Below are 21,598 nucleotides of genomic sequence, written 5' to 3' on the forward strand. Positions count from 1 at the left end.
AAGCATGTGGAAAAATAGCTCATTGAAATTTGTCTTCCCTTGTGATGTCAGAAGGGGATGATACCGCCCCTTAATCTGCACTATCCAACCACGACACTGCCATTTAGTGCAGAGATCAGCTCATTTGCATTAAAAAGGGCACACCCAAAACGGCTTACCCGTGCACAAAGTGGCAATGTTAACATGATATAATAAATTATCTATATGGTATTTTGAGCTTAAACTTCACATATGTACTCTGGAGACACCAAATATTTATTTAACATTTTATAAAAGTTTTGTGAAATGTCCCCTTTAAGTATCATGTTCCATAAATATATTTAGTAAATTTCCTACCGTAAATATATTAAAAAAATCTATTTATCATTACTAATATGTTGCTAAGGATTTCATTTGGACAACTTTAAAAGCAATTTTTTCAAATAACTTAATTTTTTTGCACCCTCGGATTCCAGATTGTCAAATAGTTGTACAGTATCTCAGCCAAATATTGTCCTGTCCTAACAAACCATACATCATTGTTTATTCAGCTTCCAGATATTATATAGATCTCAATTCAAAAAATGATCCTTATTACAATCAATGATTATAACAAGTTAAGTGAAACCATTATACGTAGTGTAAAGTGAATACAATATACTGTAAAGCCCTCAGGATTTCTTCATCTTCTTTGTGCAATGATCCCAATAATAGCTTCTTCATGCCGTGCAATTCCAATCTCAGAAAGTTACCGGATTTATTTTGTATCCCCGTCCTGATAAATCTCTGGGAATTCTTTGTTTGTTTATGTGTTCATTCAGTTGAATAAAGCTATTTGCATTATAAATGAATAAGCCAGTGATGGTTCTGAGGGACCGGTGATTTTCAGCCATGCTTGAATTGCTCGCAGTAATCACTGTTACACCGGGATTGCTCGAATTCGTACATGTATTTAATTATTGAATTTTAATATTTCTGTGCAGTGCTTTCATAACCCAGCCATGCTTTTAGGTCCCACATATTTCTCCCCTGGCTGATGTAGGCTCTGGGCTATCTTCAGACGTGGTATAAAACCCCTACGTGAGACGCATAAATAAAAAGATACACTTGTACGAGGATTCCCGATGGCCTTTGTTTCTATTCTGGTTATCGTTGCGTACGCCGAAAGCCCGTTTAATTCAGGTTGTCGAATATTTCTAGCTTTGCCATTTAAAAGAATTGCTGTTGAATAAATTCCAGTGTCCTTGATCAATTCACTTCGTGACTTTTGGGGGCTTGCTGATAAATTCCTGTTAAATGTTAACATTTACCAAGACCTGTTCTCCGCCATGGCGCTTAAATGAAATTTGAATGGCTGACATTTACCAGACAGAGATGCTTTCCTAAAGACGTTAGCGTGCGAAGCGTAGATCAGGCTGTCAATGGACTGAAAACCTGCCTGATTCAACTAAAAGATCTGTCAGACCTGAGCTATATCGCCCTCATATGCAGGTGATTATGAGTTTTCATCTGTAGAGCTGTCCGCTGGGAATTCCCTTTTCAAGGAAAGATGAAGAATCACACTCCACCGGTTCCATTTACAACACCATTTTCATCTGAGACTTTCCATCTTTCTGTTATCATTAGTACACGACCGCCGGGGGAGCCGTGATGTAGAGGCTGTTGTCATTTCGCAAGTGTCTTTATACAAGTGTTACTCAACTTGTGTTTGTGAGTAAACAGGTTTCTGACAATGCTCCAAAGTCCCAAGATAAACCAAAGAACTGCAGCTGATTTTGCAGCCTGGTCTCAATGTATTAAAAGGACACTCCACTTTTTTTGAAAATATGCTCATTTTCCAGAGTTAAGCATTTGATTTTTACTGTTTTGAAATCCATTTAGCTGATCTCCGGGTCTGGCAGTATCACTTTTAGCATAGTTTAGCACAATCCATTGAATCTGATTATACCATTAGCATCACGCTAAAAATAACCAAAGAGTTGCAATATTTTTCCTATTTGAAACTTGACTCTTCTGTAGTAGCATCGTGTACTGAGACAGACGGAAAATTAAAAGTTGTGATTTTCTAGAGCGGTTTTGCTAGGAACTATACTCTCATTCTGGCGTAATAATCAAGGACTTTGCTGCTGTAACATGGCTGCAGGAGGTGCAATGATATTACGCAGCAGCCGAAAATAGTCCCCTTAGTAACTTTCAATGGCAGGGGACTATTTTTGGGCACTGAGTAATATCATTGCACCTCCTGCAGCAATGTTACGGCAGCAAAGCCCTTGACTATAGAATGAGAGTATAGTTCCTAGCCCTATCTGCCTAGAAAATCGCAACTTTTAATTTTCCGTCGGTCTTAGTACACTATGTAACTATAAGAGTCAAGTTTTAAATAGGAAAAATATCTAAACTCTTTGCTTATTTTTAGCCACAATGCTAATGGTCTAATCAGATTCAATGGATTACGCTAAGCTATGCTAAAAGTGGTAGCGCCAGACCCAGAGATCTTTTTTACAGCTACAAAACGTAAAATATTTCATAAATCTTTCATACCCCTACTGAAAAATCCAGCTAAGGCCAGCATAAGTTGGTAGCTGGTTTTAGCTGGTTTAAAGTGGCATTAGCTGTTTTAAGCTGGTCCGCCCAGCCTGGCAAAGCTGGTGGGTCAGCTGGTCTTCCGGTCTGACCAGCTAAGTCCGGCTAGACCAGCTTAAAAAGTGACCAAAACATAGCTAGACCAGATTGCTACACCAGCTTATGCTGGTCTTAGCTGGATTTTTCAGTAGGTACCATAAAGATTGCTGTATAATTTCCCTTTAACCTTTTTATTGATAATGTTACCACTCTAACCCTAAACCCAAACCCTTTTTATACAAAAATACGTAATGTATTTGCATCCATGGTCCTCTCTGGAGTATATGAAGTAAAGAGAAGTATTAAAGTTATTAATCCCCGAAAACATTCAATATATTTCAATAGTACATCAACTGAAAAACAGCAATGTCGCAAATTTGTGATGTAGCATGCAAAAGCCTACATGTGTTTGACATCCCTGCCATAAAGTCATTTGTCGTAAGCTTCTTGAGGCGCAATATTTTAATTTATAACAAACGCGAGATTTGACGTTTACGTTTGCTAATGAGAACTGGGATCGAGATCGCTGGATAAAGGGCTAAAGGGCATACGTACAAATTTGTAAGTATGTAAAGCTTTTAATACGTAAATAATTACAGTATTAGTCCTGTTAACACACCGATATTATATGTTTCAGTGTTTATTAAAACGTTAAAAAAAGTATGGTTATGTAAATGTATGTATGGTACAACCACACTTTACGTAAAAATACACACGTATTCTCATAAGATCACGTTGGATTGTGCCGTGGTGAAAAATCAAAAACTGCTGTGCTCATTGACTGCAACATGCTTATAATATATCATCTGTATATAACATGTATTATTCATGGGGAGTTATTAGTTCCTGGTACAGTACTTATGTTGTCATAGATCATACTGTCAAAACGTAGTATTAGACTGTATGTTTAACTAGCGGAGGGGTGGGGGCTGCTTCCTTGAATTTTTGTAGGTGCCGCTGTCGGGCTAGTTTACATGCCCAATTCTGAAACCTATATCACATGTACATTTTTTCCACTTCTGACACGTGTGTAACTTTTCATGATTTTAAAAGCATGTTTTGGCCCACAAAATGCAATTTATTTCAGAGACGAAAAAGAAGGCATGTTTATTTAAGATGCTTAAAGGGACATTTCACCAGTAGAAACATTCATCTTTAATGAAAGTGGGTCATATTTGTAGTCAAAACATAACATTTATTTAGAATTTGTTGCCTATTTGTCAGAGAAAAGACAGAACGTTACTTTAGGGTGCATTTGTATGGAAAACTACAACTCCCACAATGCACCACAATGCACAGCTCTGCAAGCCACTCCCATTAATCCAGAACAACACTCAGCTGTATGCTTTTGTGTACATACATGCCACATTAGTATAAGAAAGAAAATAGAAACACTCACTTCAGTCAGACTTCTGTTTTTCTTTGCTGGCCTTTTCTGTCGCTTCCAGTTTAGGATTCTAAAATATGTATCCAGGACGCCGCTGTCCATACACGAAACAAAGCTTGGGTGGTTGGTTCACCACACAAACGAATTGTGTCGTAGGAGCAGGCTTCACTCAGTTTCTTATTTATTTTTGTATTGTGGCTCATAAAGGTGCCACGAACAATTCAATTAAATTTTCTTTATATAGCGCTTTTCGCAATAGTTAATTGTTTCAAAGAAGCTTTACATTAATAGAAGCAGTGAAAAGCACAGAAAAACGACAGATAGCACAACATAATGGACGATAGCATAAGCAGTTAAATTTGCTGCAGCTATGAATCAACATTATAAGGGAGCGTATTACTAATGTAATGTATAGAAGAGGGTGCTAAGTTAAGCCCAAGAAGGCTGCCTTCCCGGGGTGAAAAACCCCCTAGGAGAAAAAAACCCCGGGCTTTTTAGCCGGGGAAATAAAAAAAGTCCTAGGAGGAAAAAACCCTTGGGATATATATATATATATATATATATATATATATATATATATATATATATATACACATGTCAACGGATAAGGAGATTAAGCGACGATTAAGCGGAGATTAAGTAGGTTCTGCCGGTGATCGTTGGTCAGGCACCAGCTGGGCATCACATTGAAGGACGGCCAGTAGATCAGAGGTGTGCCGACTTTCACATTTACCGAAACTGGGTCTGTTTGTCTCATTGTCCTCGATGTCAAAGACAAGACAGGGAGAGAAAAACAAAATCATATTAGCGTAGGGGCCGTTCACATGTAATGCAAGTGTCACACCGTGATGTGGTTTAAATCAGCTTGGTTCCAGACAGGCTGACTATTGCGGCATAATTATGTTATCCACAGTTGAGGATTTAACAAATTGGGGGCCCAATGTGAAGGTATCTATGGTAACAAAGGGTCACCTTTAGAACAGCGGATTAGAGCATCACGCTTGCGAAATCACCCTCTTCCATATCATATCGATTACCTTCCGCTATTATTGTAACATGAAGTCTGGCTTGCTCCACATCGTCTGTTAGCTTAGCTCAGCATAAAGATGGCGGCTGATCGTTTCTTTTCGTGTATAGTTGTGTATTTTCGTAAGTCCCACCCACTGATCTGTAATAGGTCTGTACTCATTTCTCATTCCCCCTAGTCCTGGCTTAAGCTAATCACTGTCCGGGAAACCACCCCCTTATGATAACTAAGACCTAGTCCTGGCTTTAGCTAAGCCATGTCTGTGAAACCAGCGCCTAGTCTAGAGTATTAAATCAGTGGTTTAAGTTTTTAGAAAATAAATACACTCATCTGAATTTAATCCAGCCCAAACAAACATAGAGTCCTATTAGAAAGAAAAATCACAGATGAGATCTCTTTAACTCTTTTTCCGGCATTGATGAGTTATCTCGTCCATTAATAGAAAACGCCTCCCTGCCAATGACGAGTTTTTACAGCAATCCATATTTCCACTATTATCCACTAGGTGGCGCTTTTACACAACTTATAAAACACTGAAACATCCACTGATCCAAAAACAGTAAAAGCTCCTTGTATGTTTTGATCATCAATCTGAAGTTGATCTCTAACAAAAGTCCTTTACAAAAATGAGATTATCTCAGCTTTTTTGCTCAAATTTGGTGTTTTTGAAGAGGTGATGTTGTTTTCCTCTGGGGTAACCTCCATACCCCTTTTATTTCTCCACATTGACAATTGTGCATCGTGATCTGTCTCAGACAACAGACGCCTTTGCAATAGGCAGCATATCTGTCTAAATCTTGCTTGTTATTTTCTGTTTTTGAAGTAGATATAACATGGGTGGTTGAATGTCATGGATCCTTTGAGGCCATGCGAGCGTGTCACACAACAGTGTTGAATTATTAGTCTATGATTAATGAAGAGCCTGTTTCATTTGAGAGTGATTTTAAATGACGTCCTCTGATAGGATTTTGAGTGCACAGAGATTAATATAGTTAAAGTTCAATGCAGTATTTTCTAATTTATCTGCAAAGGATCCGTAATGCATTCATGCTGTTTTTGAAATGTCAGCTGGGTTTGATGGAGAGCATCAATGATTAAACACAATAATGTCTTATTTAGAAAAAAAAGAAGATTATTTTTAATTAAAGATCATTTTTAAAATGCAAGGCTTTGAAAAGCATTGGACACACTACTCTGGTTCACTGTGATATATGAGCCTGCAGAATTACATTCATGTGTGATATTAATTACACACCCAATGGACCTTAATTTTCACGTGGAGAACACAAATGGTGAGCCGGCTGGATACATCAAGCTGCACTGATTTGCATACTTGCTTATCTTTAAGATTTGTTTGCTCTCACTTGCTGTGAGGGGAAACGGAGACCGAGAAGAGACATCTGCATTTTTTATTTCTTTGTCCATCAACTGGGAATAGGACGTTCCTTATAACAGTAATTAAATACATTTTTAAGGACTGGAGCCTATCCCAACATCTTGGGCCACAGGCAGGATACACTTTAAAAATTAAAGGTTTCTTAAAGGCCGGAATACACTGCAGAATCTTTGCACTCCTATAAGATCTTATCACATTGTGCGACATGGATCGTGTAAACTTTGGTACTAAAAGCATTTAGACGGTAAGATGATGACACGGAGGCTTCGACACCTGCGTTACCGCAACGTCACCAGCATGCGTTAGTGGTAAACAAATACCAGTACGCAGGTCGTAGCAGCAAACGCGCTCTGCGTTGATCATGCTGAATTTCTGACATTGTCAGAAAACTATCGTAAGCTATCTTTGGACGCAAGACCGAAAAACGTCAGTCTTTGAACCTCTCTCAGTGTACGACATAGGACCACCGATGAAGAGCCACGATCACAGAAATTTTTCACGATGGCAATCTTTCGTCTGGGACAGCCAAAAATCGTGCAGTTTATCCCGGGCTTAAAGGTTCTATGTCGGCATGTTTGGTTCTACACTGCAAAAAAGGATTTTCAAGAAAAAAAATTCTTAGTATTTTTGTCTTGTTTACAGTAATGCTTTTTTTATGAGCAAAATGACCCAAGAAAATAAGTCTAGTTTTTAGACAAAAAAAAATGTACAATTAAGGGAATATGTGCCTAAAACAAGCAAAAAATTTTGTAAATGGAGTGAGAAAATTTTTCTTGAAATAAGTGTTTAAGAAAAAAGTTAACTTATTTGAAGATTTTTTTTCTCACCCTATTGGTAGATATTTTTACTTGTTTTAAGCACAAATTCAATAAATTGTATATTGTATGTCTAAAAACTAGACTTTTTTATCAAGAAATAAGAATTGTATTTAAAAGCATCTTAAGATATTTCTACTAAAAACAAGACAAAATACTAAGAAAGTAATTTTTGCAGTGCAAAAATTATTTTTACGAAAAAAATGTTCTTAGTATTTTTGTCTTGTTTTTAGTAAAAATATCTAAACATTCTTAAATTAAGATGTATTTTCTTGATGAGCAAAATGACCCGTTTTTGGACCAAAAATATCAAATTTAAGTGATTTTGTGCATAAAACAAGCAAAAAAATCTGCCAATGTGGTAAGCAAATTTTTCTTGAATTTTTCTTGAATTTAGTATTTAAGGAAAATTTTCTAGATTTTTTACTTACCCAAATGGCAGATTTTTTTGCTTGTTTAATGCATAAAATCACTTAAAATTTATATTTTTGGTCTAAAAACTAGACTTATTTTCTTGGGTTGTTTTGCTCATCAAAAAAAACCATCTTAATTTAAGAATTTTTTATATTTTTACTGAAAACAAGACAAATATAGTAAGTTTTTTTTTCTTGAAAAATTGATTCATTCAATTTACTCAATTTTTTTAAGGTAAGTGGTTGCAATAAATTTATTTAAGCTACATTTAAACACAAAAAAGATTAGTAAAGTAAAATACAATAAAAAACTTTTGTTTAAATGTAGCTTAAATAAATTGATTTCAACCACTTACCTTAAAAAATTGAGTACAGTAAATTAAATAAATATTTTTTTCCAGTGTGCATGTAAATTTGGCCCTAGATGTCAATGGCTTAAATACCAATGCATGGTCTCTGTTTAAGTTTTTTTTTAATTATTTTCCATACACAGTCAGAAATAATAGTCAAAAAATTAAATATAGTCTCTAGCTATTTTTTATAACACAAAGTAGATACAAATTGTTGACATTAGTAATAGTAATAGTACAGGGTTTTAAAATCAATGTGAAGAGAAATGTCTGTGTTATTGTTATCTTGACTAATCTGGTCAGGTTTTGTGATGTCCGTGATTTTGGAGGTACTAAATGTAACCACCTGCAAAGCCGTTTGCTTGTTCCACGCAGTTGGGGATAATAAAAGGCCAGGTTTAGTGAGTTTTGTTTGGCCCCTCGGGACTCTCTTTTACTAAATCACAACTCGACTATAAGGTGGATTATTGTACTAACACAGACACCAGCTGGAAAACAATTGCTGCCCCTGAAACAATCCCATGAGCTCCTCGTTCCCTCTGATATAGTGTTTTTATTTTGTACCCTTGTTTTTATTTGTGGCTATAGTCTGAAGTCATGCCTGAAAATGTGATTTCCATCTTTCTTTCTTCCCAGGCCTCAAGCATGTAACGCGTGACGAGTGAATTTGGTTCGCAGGCGTGATATAATTGTCATGTGCGATTGTGAAGAGAGAGAGAGATGGAGAGATGATTACAACAGATTCAACTGTGCCAAAGGGCTGTCAGGTTCTCGTCCCTGATCCCTCATCCTCATTAACAGTGTAAGTCACTTCATTTCGACACCACAGGCTGCCACCTAAGTGCACTGACACGAGTCTCACTTACAAAACCCGCAGGAGTTTCGTTCCTCGTGCTAAATGTAGGGCAAAGCTTTGGGAAAGTTAAACATTTCCAACTTTACAATTAGGCTACATTCATAATTACATAATTACAGTAAATTTAATATGTTGATCTGAAAGCTGTCTTTCAAGTCCCAATAAAATTAAAAGTGTCAATTCTTTTTTTATGGAATATTGCAGCATTCATTTTAAAAACAATAATCTATTTGTGTCATTAGTATTATTATTTTTATTTATGTACCTGAAAATGTACTTCTTGTAACGATCTTTCTCTAAATATGTTAGTTTGTTGGCTTGGCTAAGCATCCGTTAACTCCACCCCCTCCTACTGTCAGTCTGCTGCGAGTTCCATTTCTAAAAGATGAAACGCCTACCTTTTTTAGATCCAATCAATTCACAGTGGAAATATAAGCCACACCCACTGTTTTCATCATTGATATTCCACAGTATGTAAAAATACGGGACATCCGGTTTACAAGCACTTTAACTCTTTTCCTGCCATTTATACACATATACACTCACCTAAAGGATTATTAGGAACACCATCCAAATACTGTGTTTGACCCCCTTTCGCCTTCAGAACTGCCTTAATTCTAAGTGGCATTGATTCATCAAGGTATTCTTAAGAAATGTTGTCCCATATTGATAGGATAGCATCTTGCAGTTGATGGAGGTTTGTGGGATGCACATCCAGGGCACGAAGCTCCCATTCCACCACATCCCAAAGATGCTCTATTGGGTTGAGATCTGGTGACTGTGGGGGCCATTTTAGTACAGTGAACTCATTGTCATGTTCAAGAAACCAATTTGAAATGATTTGAGCTTTGTGACATGGTGCATTATCCTGCTGGAAGTAGCTATCAGAGGATGGTGGTCATAAAGGGATGGACATGGTCAGAAACAATGCTCAGGTAGGCCGTGGCATTTAAACGATGCCCAATTGGCACTAAGGGGCCTAAAGTGTGCCAAAACATTCCCCACACCATTACACCACCAGCCTGCACAGTGGTAACAAGGCATGATGGATCCATGTTCTCATTCTGTTTACGCCAAATTCTGACTCTACCATCAGAATGTCTCAAAAGAAATCGAGACTCATCAGACCAGGCAAATTGTAGCCTCTTTTTCCTATTTGTATTGGAGATGAGTGGTACGGGGTCTTCTGCTGTTGTAGCCAATCCGCCTCAAGGTTGTGCGTGTTGTGGCTTCACAAATGCTTTGCTGCATACCTCGGTAGTAACGAGTGGTTATTTCAGTCAAAGTTGCTCTTCTATCAGCTTGAATCAGTCGGCCCATTCTCCTCTGACCTCTAGCATCAACAAGGCATTTTCGCCCACAGGACTGCCGCATACTGGATGTTTTTCCCTTTTCACACCATTCTTTGTAAACCCTATAAATGGTTGTGCATGAAAATCCCAGTAACTGAGCAGACTGTGAAATACTCAGACTGGCCCGTCTGGCACCAACAAGCATGCCACGCTCAAAATTGCTTAAATCACCTTTCTTTCCCATTCTGACATTTAGTTTGGGGTTCAGGAGATTGCCTTGACCAGGACCACACCCCTAAATGCATTGAAGCAACTGCCATGTGATTGGTTGATTAGATAATTGCATTAATGAGAAATTTAACAGGTGTTCCTAATAATCCTTTAGGTGAGTGTGTGTATATATATATATATATATATATATATATATATATATATATATATATATATATATATATATATATATATATATATATATATATATATATATATATATATATATATATATATATATATATATTAGGGCTGTCAAAATAAACGCGTTAACGCAAATTCATTTTGACGGCACTAATTTTATTAACGCGCGATTAAGGCAACACGCAATTTCTGTTTGACTCACAGCTGGATGAATTGAGACGCAGCAAGTGACTGGCGCTGTCTAGATGAGGCGGAGCTTTTCATTAAAATAAGAACATTAAGCTCTCGTCTAGCGAATCCAATGCTCTAAATGGTAATTAAACATCTAAAATGCATGTTTTCTGCACGTGCAGTTTTTCTTTATCTGCACGTTTTCTGTGAGGTGTACCGTCCCAAATCCATATAAAGCAAAGATGCGTCTTCTTTCACTTTTTAGTTTCGTTTTAAAAAGCATTCAGAAATTATAGAAAATAGACCGCAGGACTTTCTTGATGTTAAAATAATTATTAAGAGAGATCAAGTTCGGGATCTGATTGATGTTAAAAGAGTTATTAAGAGTGACAAGGCTCAAAAGCGATGTCTGACGCAGACTTCTGAAGCGCATGCACACAAACGCGCGAGTGCGTGACACTTCGTGCTATTTATACGCATCTTCAGGAGACTGGGCTTGATATAAATAGACATCTAACACAAAATTACAGGTTTAAAAATATCTGTTTTGACAAGAATTCACGCAGGTATGACCTATAATCTGTTATATCTGAAGTGAATGTTTGGTTAACTGTTAAGGAAAAGTATCTGCTGTGTCATTTATATTAAACCCTTGCATTATCCTACAGTCTTAAAGTGGTCTGTCTCAATGTCAAAATTAAACAAGAAAAGAAAAACATATATGTATATTGATATTGTTTTTGCTCTGCATTAACAGGTATAGTTCTGTCATGCTTTGTCAGATTCCAACAATTGGTCCAATTGTTTTGAAGTTTTTTAATAGAGAATGTTAAAATATAAATGACACATTTTTGAAAATTTGCTCATCCCAACTCAATTTGCCAGCACAGGTCACAAATGATGCAGCAGCAAACAGAAATGGAGAAAGAACAAGGTCTTTTAAAGGCAAAAACATTTATAAAACTATGACTGATGGTTCTGTTGAAAATGTAAACAGGCTGTTGTAGACATACATTTGCATATAGCATATATATTATCCAAATCCATGCTGATTAGAGCATTAAAATCTTAAAAAGTGTTACATTTAGGTAAATTTAGAACAGATAAAAATGTGCGATTAATTTGCGATTAATCGCGAGTTAACTCATGAAATCATGCGATTAACTGCGATTAAATATTTTAATCTATTGACAGCCCTAATATATATATATATATATATATATATATACTCCTTTATTTTAATAGTACAGTGTGTATAGCAATTGATATGGGATGAGAGAAAGGGGAACATGAGCCATGAATGTATCACGACTTGAACTCGGGTTGTCCGAAATGTTACTGGCAGCCCACCAATTGGTGCTGACAAAAATATTACTACAATTATGAAATAAATAAGACAGGAAAATGTATTCTCACTCCTATAAACGTTTACAAAAGTGCAAAGCATTAAGTTAAGATTCATCATTGTAATCTCACTTTTCAGCTCAGTGATAGTTTTTTTTTTCAAATCCACTCTTTGTTTAATTTAATTTCTAGGCACGTTTTCGAGCTGTTGTGCTTCACGCTTGTAGTCTGAATGAACAATCTCTTCTCCAGGCCTGTAGATGTCAAGTGTGAGAATCTATGTGCCAGCAAATCTACACAGTCCTCAGACGGTTGCTATTGGAAACCATTAAGCCATGTGTTTTATAGTCATGTAGTGACAGTGATGATGAGAAACCTCATTCGTGCTTTGAGATCAAATTGATATGCATTGCTAAAATCTCATTATGACTTCTGTATCTATGAAATTCAGTGAGCACATAACAAAGCGGTCGAGATTAGAAATAGTTTTACGATGTAGTGTTTGTGAACTAATGAACTAATTACCAGTGTTTTTTACTGTATGAGGTTTGTCACCCTCATCACAGGTCATATAAATCCTTCTACTGAGATGAACACATCATTAGATGAATCAATTAATGGGAAAAGCCTATTCAGCACAAATACTGTATTTGGTTTATTTAAATATAGATATAAATTGGTACCAACGTGAGCATGGCAAGTTTAGTATTGGCATGCAGCATATACTTCTGCTTTGCAAACAATAGAGGCCACCAGGGCAAATACAATTAATATTTATGCATATGCATTTAGTTAATTTATATAGTTTATATTAATTTTATTTACAGCTTATGTAATTTACATTTACACTACATGTGTACCCTGGGAATCAAACCCACAACCTTTGCGCTGCTTCCGCAATGCTCGACTCGATTAAATGCCTTTAAATGTACTTTTCACATACATTATCATTTATTTATTACCTCTTGTTCAATAGAGCGCGTTTTGTCACTACGTTGTCTCTGACAATAGTCCCTTTCACACATACAGTCTTTACTGGTAATTTACTGGTAAATTGCAGTTAACATGTCATGTGTGAACAGAACCTTTCCGGTAAATCAGTGCTCCCAATTTACCAGTAAGACAGGTTGTAAGATTAACGGTAATTTACCGGTAAGCGCTGTGTGTGAACAAAAAAAATATAGCATTACCGGCATTTAGATGACGTCAGACCGCGCTGACAGATCGGGCCAATCAGAAAGTTTTTTATACAGGTGACGCGGTTTCCCCCAGACTATTTACGGACGTTTCCACACACATGTTGCTTAAAAGTCAAGCACACCTGAAGTTAACATCCACATTTCTTCACCAAAGTTGTTTAAAACGGCTTACCATCTAATTGCCAAATTGCAGACGTTCTTAGCACACCATCTGTGAAGCCTAATGTGCAAACGCGCAGGTTCCGTTTGACGCCGCCTAACGCAATGTTGTTTGGTCACGAGCAACTTCGCGACCGTTTGCCACAGATGTGAAAACAACAAAATACGGACCGTGGATATTAAGTCATAACCCGCCGTTTACAAATACGACACGGACGGAGCTCGCCGGACGCGCGCCACAGGTAACTTCCGCTTTCTCTCCGAGTTTACCGGTATTTTGATTCTGATGTGTGAATGATGTCTTACTGGTAAAAAGACGGAACGTCACTGCATGTGTGAACAGCACATTTTTGTATTTACTGGTAAATTCATTCTGGTAAATTCATGGTAATTTACCAGAATTACTGTGTGAAAGAGGCTAATGACATGTTTGTCCTGTTGCAGCCACCGTAGCTTCACTTCATCTTACCACTAGATGCTGCTAAAACACATGGACTTTTAATATAAATATTTTAATGCAACTATCTTTCTTAAGTACAACTATATTTCTAAAGAAAAAAGATAGAAGTTACCCATAGATGGAAGAATGTTATAAAGAAAAACATCAAATAAAATGGTACATTTGCCTTTAGACATTATACTTTGTATCTGTAGATTTTTCCCCTTACTGTGACAATACAGATGACAGGCAGTTTGATTTTCAGTATGACTACAGCTGTCTCACTTTGACAGCTGTCAATCACAGAGACCACACTTCATGTTGAAAACATTAGCTTTCACGTCTGCTGTTAGCTAGATTTGCTTGCTCTGTTGTATTGCCAACATCACTTACATTTTAAAGGCGGAGTCCACGATGTTTGAAAGCCAATGTTGATATTTGAAATCACCCAAACAAACACGCCCCTACCCCAATAGAATCTGGACCTTCTGTTGATAGACCCGCCCCACACATACGCAACCCGGCATTTGATTTGATTTGATTGGCTATAAGTGTGTTTTGGTAGTCGGCCCGTCTCCTTTTCCAACGCGTTTTTCAAACATCGTGGACTCCGCCTTTAAGCTAAATCAAAACAACCTATATGGCAAATAAATAAATAAAAATAGATTCCTCTGGCCAAAAATAATAATTTTAAATATATGCTAAATACATTTTGTAGAAAGTAATGCTCAATTAAATATATTTTTGAATTTGGAAATATATTTAGTTTTAACCTTCATATTTCAAAATGTATTTCAAGGGCAAGCAAATATATTTTTTTAATTTTACATCTCATATGGCAAAAATACGGAGCCCCTAAGGGGACCTGGAGCAAAAATTAAATAAAAATTAGTTTTACGTGCATACGTGAAACTATTGCGTGCTCACGTGAAACTTTCGAGTGCGCATCTGAAGGTTTCACTTTCACGTGCGCACGCGATAGTTTCATGTGCGCGCGATAATTTCACATGCACACGCGAAAGTTTTACGTGAGCACGCGTAACTAAACTTTTTTTAAAATTCTGCACATGAAGGTTTCGCTAAGCACATGAAACTAATCTTTATTTAATTTTTGCTTCATGTCCCCTTAGGCGCTCGGTACAAAAATGAATTAATTACAAAGAACATTTTAAATATATACTAAATACAAGGTAATTTTACAAAGTATATTTTTAAAGTTGAAACTATTTTTAATTTGAACCTTTTTAAAACTGTTATGTTTACAGGTGCGTAACAAAAACAACGTTTTTTTTTCAATGCAATGTGAACATATTGCCTTGGATTGAAATACAGTATATTGAGGGCTACAGTAAATATATGTTTTAATGCTTTCAAATGTATTTACTTTTAAAATATTTTTTTAAATATACAAAAATAACCCAAAAATTCAGCAAGTATATTTTTGGCTATTTTCTATATTTTGAAATATATATATATATATATATATATTGCCATATGAGAATATAGTTTAATAACTAAAGATAATACATTTCAATGCATTTTGAAGATCTTTTGCTCTTTTATACAGAAGGACAATAGTGAAATACAGCCTAAACAAAAAATCTGTTAGGACTTTTGTGATGGTTTCTAAATGGTCACTGATAATCCACCAGTGGTATTTCACCCCAGCAGCAATATTTGAGTGTTTTTGGTAAAAGTGTTACAAACAATGCAAAGACTGTATACATGTGTTAATGCCTGACTGCTTCCTGTGTCTGCTTGGGTGCTGATATTCAAAAGCTTAAGCTGAATATCTTTTGTAGCTCATCCCCATCGTGTCTCATGATGAGCCTCTCATGTGCCCAGTGATTCATTTGAACTAATTAATCTCTCTGGTTTGTCACCCAAGGCCGTTCCATACATGAAAGATCACTTGAGAAGTGCTGGACTGAAGTGAGAGAAACACTCATTTTTATGACTGCTGTCTGAAGATGAATGACTTTCAGTCTTCAACAAAAAAAACTTGAGTTCATTCCATAGACCTTGGACGTAATGTCCGTGACGTCACCCGTAGGTTTCTGAAGAGCATTTTTTAAGCCTAAAGTGGGCCATCTTGGCAGCACATTACCGTGTGTCACTCCCAGATAATCAACAATTGGCAAAGAGGCAGAAGTGGGTGAAGCTGAGGTCCCTGGTCGCTGAAACCACGCCCACCTAGCTTGCATTAGCTACAGCAGCAGCAATACGCCTGTCACTCAAGTGACCACGCCCTTAGTTGTGCAGCACTTTAAGGCATAATATATTTCAAACGGATAAGTAAAAAAAAAAAAAAATCACCCCATCACAGTTGTCATGAAGGGCAAAACCACTTTTTGTACCGGGCTGTAAAAGTAATTTTTCTGCTGTAAAGTTGGACATTTTAACATTTAGGGGAGGGTCTATGGATTGACCCCCTCTAGCAGCCAGTTGATGAATTGCAGTTTAAACATGTATAAAGCACACAACTGATTGGATAGCGTAACTGTGATATGGTTACTTCACCGATATAAATTCCGTTTCGAGACCACTAGTAGCACAAATAACTTTTTAACATTTTCTGTAGCATGTGCACAATTGTTGCTATGATGCAATGATGTTGAAAGTGCATTACAAGGTACACTGTAAAAAGTAAAAGTTTAATCAATTTGAAAAATTACTTTAATTAGTAACGCCTAAAATTTGACTTTAAGTAAAAAATGTAAGTTGAAAAAGTTTTGATATTTTAGGTGTTACCAATTGAAGTAATTTTTTTTTTCACCTTACATTTATAAAACTTAAGTTTATTATAGAGCATCTTTCAATTTTTACAGTGTATACATTTTTATCAGTATGTTTGTTTCCTGGGTTTGAATCCATGACCTTTTGCGCTGTCTAATGCAATGCTTTTGATAAAAGTATATTGGATTTTCGGCCCATTTTAAGGTCTGCCAGTTGAAAATCAAACATGATTTAAAGTACTGTAATAGCATACTTTTCTTCAATAAGATTTGAGTTATCTCTTCATTAAGTCCATGAATTCCTAGGTCCCCAGGATTAGGTATTTTAATTTAAATAAATATGCACTTAACCTTTATTTAGGCAACATAAGAAGTCTCAATTAAAATGATTTGGGATTCTTTAAGCATTCGTGTACTACACCAGATGAAACTAATATCATTTTAAAAGCGCAAAGTCTATCTTTGTTTAATCAATAGCAGATTGATCCCTGCTGTCGATGCAAACTAAGACCGCCTGCAGTCCCAGAAAAAAAAGGTACAAAAAGTTACAAAAGTTGTCACTGTATAGTGGTACCTTTTTAAAAAGTACACCTTAAAGGTGCATACTGGTACCTTAAAGGTACACATCTTTACCAAAATGGTACATATAAGGACCTTTTACTGTCCCAGTGATAACTTTTGTACCTTTATTTCTGCGAGTGGGGTTATCAGGGATCACAGCAGACCTGATTTTAAACCAAAATAATTACAAGAGTGCTTAAATTTATGTTGAACAGCTCTGTCTGAGTTGAGATATAAAACTCAACAGAATTTAAAGTTCATCATCAAGTTCAATACGAATGCATACCCGACAGACTTGGGATGGAAATGGGATTTACATGCAGAAGTGAAAGGGATTTAGTCTTTAGTTTAATGCAACTGTCTGACTTTTATTCAGGTGCATACAGTAGCTGCAGGATCTTACCTCATAACTGCTGAATTACAAATAACCAAAACAAAAAATCTTTTTGGAGCACAAAAGGACTTTAGACAGTAAGGAAAATTTGTCAGGATGAAACACAATTTTAAGGATGATTAATAGAAAAGATTTGATTTTGTGATTTTAGCTTTTTATTTAATAAAAACAACCTATTCTCCAACCCATAATTTCTTTGGTCGTTTGTCCATTCCCAATATGACCAATAGATGCATTTACTAAATTAGCGCCTCTACCGGCAGCAGGTGAAACCTAATATATTAAGATAATCAATATATTATAAGATATTATAAAAATATAATATAAAATAATAAAATATATTATAGGGTATAATTTTGCTATGATGACATGTACTGTGATAAGATTTTCAATGAAAACCACCAGGATTAATTGTATTTTATTACACATTACACAGGCATTTAGGACAAATAACGTACCCATTTATTTACAACCCAGTCTCACCCCATGGCGTCAATATTTGACGACACTTGACCATGCGTCAATATGTTGACGCGGAGGGTATACCTTTCGCGTCATTTTTTGACGAACTGGGGACTTCAATACTATTAAGTCCGTTGCATTCTCTTTCCTATTTTCTTACCATTTTCTACCATTTTCGCGTCGGTTTAGGGTTAGATTTACATAATGACAACCCTACCCAAACCTTTCCCTAACCCCAATGCCAGGCGACAACTGTTTAATTTCGCGTACCTAATAGTATTGAAGTCCCCAGTTCGTCAAAAAATGACGCGAAAGGTATACCCTCCGCGTCAACATATTGACGAATGGTCAAGTGTCGTCAAATATTGACGCCATGGGTGTGAGACCGTGTTATTATTTATTATATAATATATACAAAGCATGCAAAACAGTCACAACTTTTTAAAAATGTACTTAAAATATTCCAAGTGTACCGAGGTCAAACGATCAATTTATTTGAAGAAAAGATGCAAAAGTGATGACAATCCGCTGTAGATATCAGCTCTGGTGTACACTGATTCAAAAACTGCTGACAGAAGAAGCGATGATACGTCATCTATGATTGTGAAAAGGAATTGTCTCTCATGATGCTTGTGACTGATTGCATCATTACGTTAGCTAAGAATGTGACCCGCTATTGGCTCTCGTGACCGACTACGTCATGCTGGTTTATGTTTGATGAGATCTGACTGTGCGTTTTGATCACAGAGTTCTTCATATAAATTAATCATATGGCTTCAGTCGCAAGGTTTGCAGTGTGAATGGTTTGTAATACTTTTGCAATAAATACCTGATTGTACTTTTACTTACGTGTTGTGTTTTATATGGTTGAGAAGTGGTTGGGTTTAGGGCAGTGTTGGGTGTAACAAGTTACGAAGTAATTAGTTACTGTATTTTAATTACTTTTTTCCTTGAAAAAGTAAAGTAAGGGATTTTTCTTGTAATCTAATTACAGTTACTTCTGATGTAACTAAATACTGTGTATGGACTGTAAAACAATTACAGTTGTGTTCAAAATTATTCAACCCCCAATGCTGTTAAGGGTTTTAGGGAATTTAGTGTACATTTGTAATTGTATTCAGAATGAAATCCTACAATGACTTCTTAAAGAACCATATGCAACTAAAATGACATCAATTGGTTTTGTAATATAGTAGTAAATGTTTCTTTTGTGAATTCTTCATTGACACAATTATTCAACCCCTTAAAGAACTACCACTCTGAAGAACAGAGGTTCATTGAAGTGTTTTCAATCAGGTATTGAAAACACCTATGGATGTCAGGGAACAGCAATAAAGCCTAATAAGCACCAATTAGGCAGCTTTAAAATGACTGTGATACTCAACTCCTTCTAAACATTTACTGGTGTGGTTACAAACATGGTGAAGTCAAAAGAATGGTCCAGGAAGACAAGAGAAGAGGTGATTAATCTTCACAGGAAGGGCAATGGCTATAAGAAGATTGCAAAGATGTTAAACATACCAAGAGACACCATAGGAAGCATCATTCGCAAATTCAAGGCAAAGGGCACTGTTGAAACGCTTCTGGTTGTGGCAGAAAAAAGATGCTAACTGCGACTGCTGTGCGCTATCTGAAGCGTAGAGTGGAAAAAAGTCCCCGTGTGACTGCTGAGGAACTGAGAAAAGATTTGTCAGATGTGGGTACTGAAGTTTCTGCTCAGACAATACGTCGCACCCTGCGTACTGAAGGCCTCCATGCCAGAACTCCCAGGCGCACCCCCTTGCTGTCTCCAAAGAATAAGAAGAGTCGACTGCAGTATGCCAAAAGTCATGTGGACAAACCACAGAAGTTTTGGGATAGTGTTCTGTGGAAAATTAGAACTGTTTGGGCCCATGGATCAACGCTATGTTTGGAGGAGGAAAAACAAGGCCTATGAAGAAAAGAACACCTTGCCTACTGTGAAGCATGGTGGGGGGTCAATCATGCTTTGGGGCTGTTTTGCTTCTGCAGGTACAGGGAAACTTCAGCGTGTGCAAGGTACCATGAATTCTCTTCAGTACCAGGAGATATTGGATGACAATGTGTTGCAGTCCGTCACAAACCTGAGGCTTGGGAGACGTTGGACCTTTCAACAGGACAAGGATCCCAAGCATACCTCCAAATCCACTAGAGCATGGTTGCAAAAAAAAGGCTGGAACATTTTGAAGTGGCCATCGCAGTCACCAGACTTAAATCCGATTGAGAACCTCTGGTGGGACTTAAAGAAAGCAGTTGCAGTGCGCAAGCCTAAGAATGTGACTGAACTGGAGGCTTTTGCCCATGATGAATGGGCGAAGATACCCGTAGATCGCTGCAAGACACTTGTGTCAAGCTATGCTTCACGTTTAAAAGCTGTTTTAACTGTAAAAGGATGTTGTACTAAGTACTAAGATTGAATGTCACTTGGGGGTTGAATAAAACTGATAATGATGTGAGCACAGAAAAGACATTTGTGGTTATTTCATTATAAATGTTATGTTATATTTGTCTGACCTACACATGCCTCTTTGATGTAATTGTAAGCAGGATGACTGAATGATCAAAATCAATGTCAAACCGGCCAAAACAATCAATTTCAGTTGGGGTTGAATACTTTTGAACACAACTGTATGTATACTTTAATACAATAGTGGATTTAACATGGTTTAAGTTTACAATTCTCACTACCCTGCTGAAAAAAACAGCATCAAACCAGCATGGGAATTATGCTGGTCTATGCTGGTTTAGCTCGTGGTCACCAGCATACCAGCACCAAAACACAACATATGCTGGTCTTGCTGGTATGACCAGCATGGGATGCTGTGTGACCAGCTTGGGATGCTGGTGCTAGTGCTGGTTTGGCGCTGGTTTGGTGCTGGTGCTGGTTTTGTGCTGGTTTAGCTAGTGTTCACTAGCAAACCAGCACCAAAACACAACATTTGCTGGTCTTGCTGGTATGCTGTTTTTTTCAGCAGGGTATTAACTAGTTGATTATTAGCATTAATATTAATGAGATGCTGGCTGTTTATTAATACTTAGGCTATGTCCACACGAAGCCAGTGCATTCCCTATCCGATCATTGTTTCCCTTGCTCTAAAAAAAAATCCGTAAACACGAAACCACTGAAACCGACTGAAAGCGGTGTAGTATATATGCCGGACCAGTATGGGGCGCTGTAATTCTGCCACAGATATACACTATACACTGAGAAGACGACTTTGAGCATGCGCATAACCAACGTATGGTGTTGTCCATTATTGCTTGTTGCTCACCACAATTGCATAGAAGCAATAGATTTTGCGGTAATAAAGCTAGTAGGCTTTAGTAGCTTCTGTAGCACGAACACAATCACATAGTCTGCCGTTATTGTTGTTGCTGTTACGTGTGACGCTTCCGACACGTGATGTGATGACGTTTTCGCTTCACAAAATATACGGATTGGCTGTACACACGAAACCGCAAGTGTGTCGATTTCAGATTTATCCACTTTAGGACCCGGTTTCAAAAAATAGCAGTTTCACTCACACGAAACGGCAATACGATAACAAATTTATACGTATACAGT

General features: G+C 36.9%; 1 protein-coding gene across 1 annotated transcript in view; it reads right to left on the minus strand.

Annotated features, from left to right (window-relative positions):
• Positions 1–4,631, minus strand: part of fabp7b (fatty acid binding protein 7, brain, b) — a 425,484-nt gene extending 420,853 nt beyond the window's left edge. Inside the window, exon 1 of the mRNA XM_055187095.2 lies at positions 4,620–4,631. The gene's annotated coding sequence lies outside the window, so the exon portion shown is untranslated. The remainder of the gene's footprint in view (positions 1–4,619) is intronic.
• Between the last annotated feature and the right edge of the window lie 16,967 nt (positions 4,632–21,598).

The sequence above is a fragment of the Misgurnus anguillicaudatus genome, chromosome 18 (genome assembly GCF_027580225.2).
Source record: "Misgurnus anguillicaudatus chromosome 18, ASM2758022v2, whole genome shotgun sequence".
Lineage (NCBI taxonomy): Eukaryota > Metazoa > Chordata > Actinopteri > Cypriniformes > Cobitidae > Misgurnus > Misgurnus anguillicaudatus.